The following is a 7,829-nucleotide window of genomic DNA, read 5'->3' on the forward strand; positions in this document are numbered from 1 at the left end:
TCACAATATTCACCTCAGTCCTATACAAGCAACTAGAAAGCACCAAAAGATATAACTGATTGAAAACTCAAAGGTTACAACATGAAAGTCACAATAATCACCTCAGAGATTATAAAAGTAACTAGAAAGCATCAAAAGATAACTGATCGAATCTCAAAGATTACACCAATAAAATACGCCATTCACCTTAGTTCTACATAAGCAACTAGAAAGCACTAATAAGAAATTGATCAAAACTCATCATAGAAATACATGAATACATCACAATGGTTGGGTATAAAAGATTGTGACCAAAATATACACAACATTATTGTAGAACAAAACTCTCCAAGCCTTTGGTAAACATCTTGACTGGTCAACGTACTAAGCCAAACCCAAACCCAACATAAGGTAAAACATACATCACATCAAAAAAGTAATTTCATAAATTATTTGCTTCAAAAATATATATGTTCGATTTACAAACAAGATTCAAGTTTTTTCATTTTCTCTAGTGTCAGATTTGCCAAGGTTTCTGAGTTCACAAGAATATCCTGATTCCTTAGTATTTAAAAGTCATTATCCTATAAACAGGACCATTTTCTAAAAATTCTAAGCCTTATTAAAATAATCTATCCTCCTAATTGAATTTACAATTTCCAAAAAATCAAAAAAAAAAAATTAAAAAAAAAAAAATATATATATATATATATATTATATATATATATATCTTAATTAACAAATCCCCAAACTAGCCTTTTAAATAAAATATTATTTAAAATTTACTAATAACTAATTAATTGCTAATAACAATTATTAAAATTATTAATAATTAACATTTACTAAATTATTAACATTAATAATTACTTAATTTAATAATTATAACTATCAATAAATTTCTAATTTAATAACATTTATTAATAAATAAAATAAATTTAAAAATACTAACACTTACTCTTTTTAAAATTTTTTTAATAGCCCGTAGGTTGTACTGTTGCCATGGCAACTCTGCTAACACAATAGCAGAGTACTTCATATGGAAATACTTGTTGCTATGGTAGCAGAGTCTGCTGTGTGACAAGCCTTTAAGGCCATCGATAGTACTCTTGCGCGGCGCAGGGGAGGTGGGGTAAATGACCCACTTCCCCATTTAATTTTTTTTTAAAAAAAAATTTTCACAAATAAAAAAGTAAGATCACCTCAAATTAATTTTTTAATATTATTACCACACTAATAATTTATTACTGTGGTAATTAATATATAGTTTTTAAAATAAACATTTCCAATTTTAGATTTGATAGGGTAAAGAATTCGAAACAGTTAAATTTAATAATTAAAACTACTTTTCTTTTCAAAACCCCATCGCAAATTCACGATTTTCTAATTCAATCCCATTTATGAATAACAAGGGTTTCCAATCTTAAATTCATTCACAGATATTTTCAAGAATGGTAAATTTTAACACAAGGGTTTCAACCCAAATTAAATTCTAAAAAAAAAATTCATTCAAACACAAAGAAGACAAAGAGATTTCAAAGAGAAAATTACTACGCAAAACTCAACAAGATCCTACCTCAATATGATGCTAACCAGTCGGATGCTTAGAGCTTGCAATAAATTCTTATCTTCTCGAAAACCCTCTTTCTCAAAAATTTCCTCCTCCAAACTTGTGTGTAAAGAAATGATCTCTAATTTCTTAATAAAGAGCTTTCTTCCTTTAGGGTTTCAATTTTACAATCATGCGAACCTTTTTATTTATTATTTTATTTTATTTTAATTTAATGTGCAAACTTTTTTACATTTTAATTAAATTAAACTTTATTAAATTTACTCTCTCTCTTTCTCTCTTATTAAATCATAAGACCTCTTTAATAATATATTTATTAATTTAATTAATAATTAATATTTAGAGTTTATTATAAAAATGAAACTCTTAAATAAATTATAAATTAAATAAATATAATTACGCTAAAACTAGAACTTTAATTAAATCTTTTAAATTTGATTCTTTTATTTATTTAATTTCTCAATTAATTAAATATAATTAAAAATTGATATTTCTTTATATAATTTTTATTGAATCAAATCATTTAATAATATTTTAATTTGATTTAATTATATTTGAAAATCACAACAAACCCACAAATCCAAATAAGAAAACCCATCATAAGGATAAGGTACTAAATAAAACTCGGGGGTTAAAAATCACAAATTCATGTCACTTGAGGAATGCAAAAGGGTAAATAACTCAGATACTTATCCTACTTTCAAGGACAATTGGCTTAGCGTTAGGATTTGGACTTAAGAACTATCTCCCCTCTTTTACCATTGATATACTGTGATAGGGCACGCTCATCTTGACAATTCAGGGAAGTTGATGCCTGGTACCTGCAACTTGCATAAAAGCTGAGTATATACATATACATATAAATTTAAACTAAATAGGCAATGACAGGGGGTGGTGCATCATGTATATCCTGACTAACAGGTGACTACAACTCCCTCCCTCAACCACATCAGAAATGTCAAACATAAAGTAAAACATACAAGTACACCATACACATGCAAGTATGACGTAAGTAACCATAGAAACTGCATATAAATCATCCATTTAACTATCATCATGAAATAACTAAAATCACTATATGAACATCTATGTATCATCATCAAAAGAATAACCATGAACACATGAAATAACTGAGTATTAAGTAGTTCATCAACTATATAAATTGAGTTTGAAATTACATGGACAATCAAATCGGCTAATCAAGTACCACTAATCATAAAACATAACTATAAAACTGCCCTAAAAGAATTTGACAATACAACATGAAAAGTGAATTAGGGGTAGGCATTACACTTATAACTTTATAAGAGAATTGAGATCCTTTCAAAAATCCTTTTACATTACAAAAAGTAGCAGAGAAGAGAGTTCTAATTAATAATTTCTTTCTTTATAATAGAGTTTTCATTATATAGATAAAAGACGTTTTCCTTAAAATTCATTACTAGTCATAGTGGAATGATGCTATTGCTAGGAGCATAAAATTCTACAATATATCAATCTTCACTATAAAGAAAAATAAGATGCAATAAAAAAAACAATATAATAAATATACAATATTTTGATGGAAAGAAATCCCCTCATAAATCACAATTATACATTCCTTACATCCTAAACATTATAACCAATTTCAATGATTCAAAATTCTTTTTCCACAGCCCATCTCATTCATGGCACCTTTGAATTCATCAAACTTAAATAATACAACACAAAGATAGTCTGATTATAATCATACCTATGTTCCGCTTCCATAATCAGTTAAATGCTATAGTTTAATGGTCTCACTAGTTCATTTGAGTGCAATAGAAAATATTTTTTAAAATGAAATACCATAAATCTTAAAACCCATCCAATAAATGATATAGCTAGTTCATCCAAATACAAAATCTAAATCAATTTTAGAAGTGAAATATAGATAGTTTGCTTAAATGATAGGTAAACTAGTATTTAAGTAAAATGGCATAGATCCTTGAAACAATATTTCACTTCAGTATAAATAACCATTGCTAATTGGCTTGAATGAAGGGAGATTATTTGTTCAAGTGACATCTGAATCATGGAGGAGATGTTAATAATAAATTGAAATGGAGTCGCCCGTTGATGTAAAACATGTATAACATGTGAAGTTCTCAATATCTATCTAACACACGAGATTGTCTGGCAGTGGTTCAACGACCTTGCCTTTTCATGATAATATGGGTATCAACTCAATCGTCCTATTCCATTAATTTTGTGAACGACTTTTATGAAAGTACGCACAAAAGATAAATAGAAACAGCGACATTTTTGGTGGCAGGAGACTGAATTATTAGTAGAGGTATCAAAAATTTGTCAATAATGTCTTCCAAGGCTAAAAACGACACAGAATAGAACTTTGAAGAGAGATCTAGACTCCAATTTTCATAAAAATAATTAAAATATAAGATGAGCCAACCCTAATTTTTCCATCACCAATGATTCTGTGGTACGTAGTTAAAGACCCACAAGAAAAAAACTATTATATATTCCTTCATTATGATCAAGAAATGCCACCCATAATCAAAGATGACAAGTTTAACAGCATTCCAATCCTTCAATAGTTCTTACTTGCAAGAAAGTTTTGCATTTCTTGCAAATTCAACGAGAGAATTGTTTAGGAGATTTCTATTATGGTCTGTTTCAGCAGGCCCTATTCCAAAGCATGTTGCAATCATAATGGATGGCAATAGGAGATATGCACAGAATAGAAATATGCAAAAATGGAGGGGCCATGAATATGGGTATAACAGCCTGATGCATACTTTGAGAAATTGTTATGAAATGGGTATAAAATGTGTGAGTGTTTATGCTTTCAGTATTGAGAATTTCAGGCGCTCAAAGGAAGAAGTTGAGACACTTATGAATCTGATGAAGGAGAAGCTTGATCTTCTTGTTGAGAAGGAGAGCATGGTTAACAAGTATGGAATTAGGGTTCAACTAATAGGAGATATCAGTCTTTTTCCTCAGAATGTGAGAGAATCAGCAGAAAGGGCCATGGCTTTCTCTAGGAATAATGATAAGGCTATTCTGAACATATGTGCTCCTTATACTGGTACTCAGGAGATTGCTAAGGCTGTTGAAGATGTTTTGAAGGAAGGGGATTTGGATGGAAAGAAGATTAGTGAAGAGGATATTGCAAAGCATCTTTATACTTGTGATTGTCCTGAGCCGGAGCTTTTGATTAGGACTTCAGGAGAGACGAGGCTTAGTAACTTTCTTCTCTGGCAGACTTCTTTTTCTTTGCTCTATGCTACTCCTGTTCTGTGGCCTCAGTTTTCCTCCATGGACCTTGTTAGGGCTGTTTTGGAGTATCAAAGAGCTTACCCTTTTCTTCAGGAGAAGAAGCATGGGGATGGGAAAGAGAAGGTGCTTGTTCATCAGCACCATGACTAATTTAGAAGAAGTTTTACTACTTTGAGAAGTGATGGTGGTATGTGGGAGGTTGTAATTGTACTTATATGTATATGTGTTTTATAGACTAATCTGTTTTAAAGGACATTGTTCTTGTTTGAAAACTTTGTGTTATTGTTGGTTGTTTTAAAAAAAAACAAGTGATTTAATTATATGTTTAAGTTTTGACTTTTTTATATGATTTATTTAATTTACACTTGATTGCTCAACATGACCCATATATTAATATGATTTAAGATAAAACAAACTGACCAAGTTAAAAGTAGTAGTACTGTGAAAATTGATGGCTGTTTGTGTTGACTACGAGAGATTGTAGTTGTAATTATCTCAATCCGTGATTACAAATTTGTTCTATGGTGGTTGTTTAGATTTAAGATAAAACAATTCGACCAAATTAAAAGTAGTAGTATTGTAAAAAAATGATTGATGGCTGTTTGTTGTGACTATGAGAGACTGTAACTGTAATTATCTCAATCTGTAATTACTAGTTTGTTTTAAGATTGGTTGTTCTTCTTCAAAAATTTTGTCTGATTGATTATTGTGTTATTTTACAAAATGTGATTAAAACAATATGCTTTACAGGGTTCATTTGAAATCACACATGCTTCTTCATTATATCCATTTACACGATTTAAGATAATCTATCTAAACAAATTGTCTACTTATTCAGCAACACTATGACTAAGTGAAAAGTTGGTGTACTACTAAAATTGATGATTGCTTGTTGTAATTATAATTATCCTTGGTTGTGAATTCTAAGGAAGAAGTTTCTTGTCCAAAAACTTTGGGTGATTACCGTATCTTTATAAAATAAGAATGGCACTACACATTTTAAATTTTCACACTTTCTTTTTCAATATAACTCACCTATCATTATGGTTTAAGATAAGCTATCCAAACAAGTTAAAGTTGCTTATTAATCATTATTATAACTAAGTGAAAAAGTTGTGGCATTATGAAAATTGATTGACACGTGTGTATATTATGAGCAATTGTAATTGTAATTATCTATTTATGGGATTTATATACTAATATGTTATAAGTGTTGAACCACTTATATAACTCAGTGTGGAGGATCAATTATACCAAAACAATCTGAAGCAATATTAAACCATTCAAATAATTAAAATGGATATGAACATGAAAGACCATGAACACCATTTATCATAAACAACAAAATTTATGTGAAAACCCAAGATGAATTCTCATTAATAACAATGCTGATTAAGGTGATTTTTACAAAGGCTCACTGCCAATTTCTCATTGTTGGTAAGGCTCACTACTTGTAAGTCTCATTGTCTATAATTAATAAGGCTCATTGTCAATAGAAAAAGTCTCACTCCCATAAGAAGAATAATGGAAGGAATACACCACTGAAATTACTATCATAAAAGTCACATGAGAAAAACCTCACTATCTAATGCGTCTGATTGTACATATTCACACACTTCAACATATTAGGATTTATTTTTTAGGACTTTAGTTTCTATCATGCTCTATGTTAGTATTATTAGACAAAATATAAGAGTTACATGCAAATATAACCAATTCAATACCCTATAAGGGGAGCTTGACACCATCATGGGGAGATGCCCTTAAACCCTTGTAAAAAAATCCAACAAAAGAATGTGCCAATGGAAGTGGGAAAAAATTAACCTTTGAGTTTGTTTAGACTCCACATAAAAACAAATTCCCAAAGAATCCTCAAAAAACAATCCTATATACAGTCATATCTTCATTTTTTTTAATCTATAATTAGTTACATTGATTTTATGAATCCTTCCACAATGTAGACAATACAACCATTAATCAAACACATAATACGCATGATTATCATTAAGAAATCAAGATGAAAAGTCTAGCCACCATGTTACAACCAATAATCAAGTATCTACATGAGAAAATGGGAAACATTCGAAAGGCTCTTGACGTGCTTAGACTTAACTAGAATCACATCAGTGTTCAGAGAATTCTTTGGCCGCTTAGGACTAAGACTTTGTGGGGTCTACTTCTGGGTATCTAATCAAACAACTCATTGAATGAGGCCAAAATATGTTTGTAATTACATTGAAAGGACCAAAGAGAAATGGGTATCCAAATTACGAATCCATAGATTTTCAACTCCCGTAGAACTATATTTGGTCATATATGCACAACTCGCATAAGATGGAAAAAGAGTCATAGTTGCACAACTCTAAATTGGAATGACAATATGGAAATTCTATAGATGCATAGGAGAAGGGATACATATGTGTATGATTAGATCAGATGCACAAAAAGAACTGATATAGGATTTGTATTCCTTTTGATAGCTACCTCATCTCTATGAAGGATTCTCTCTAGAGATACCATGCATTTGGGTCTTTAGGTCTAGAATCCCTTGATCATCTAGCTATTTTGGCTCCTTCCACCCTTCACCAATCATCTAGCTATTTTGGCTCCTTCCACCCTTCACCAATAATTTTCTTCTTGAAGATGTGGCTGCACATAATAATTTCTGAGATGTGCTGATCATCTTGGAATACTTGAAAGTCCATGATACTCTCAAGGACTATTAGAGTACTGAATAGCTCAATTGGAAATATTTCTAGTCTTGCTATCTCTATAGGGTCTAGAAAACTTGCAGATACTATGACTTTATTCATGAGACAGTTTTTTCTCTCCTTGAGATCAACATGATATTGAATGCTTCAGACTCTTCTATGAGATCATATACTTGATTTTGATATGCCATTAACCCTTGAGCATTGCATGAGTACTAGCAATGAGTCTATTTGATAATCAGTTGAGATTCATGTTTTGTAACCAATGTCTTGATCTTCTTCTCATGCACCGTGAGAAAGCCTTTAACCAATGC

General features: G+C 30.4%; 1 pseudogene; it reads left to right on the plus strand.

Annotated features, from left to right (window-relative positions):
- Positions 1–4,087: 4,087 nt before the first annotated feature.
- On the plus strand, positions 4,088–5,076 carry LOC149557773 (dehydrodolichyl diphosphate synthase CPT3 pseudogene; annotated as a pseudogene).
- The last annotated feature ends 2,753 nt before the right edge of the window (positions 5,077–7,829 follow it).

Source organism: Cupressus sempervirens, chromosome 5, assembly GCF_028749045.1.
Source record: "Cupressus sempervirens isolate cs-2001-9-10 chromosome 5, ASM2874904v1, whole genome shotgun sequence".
NCBI classification, from domain to species: domain Eukaryota; kingdom Viridiplantae; phylum Streptophyta; class Pinopsida; order Cupressales; family Cupressaceae; genus Cupressus; species Cupressus sempervirens.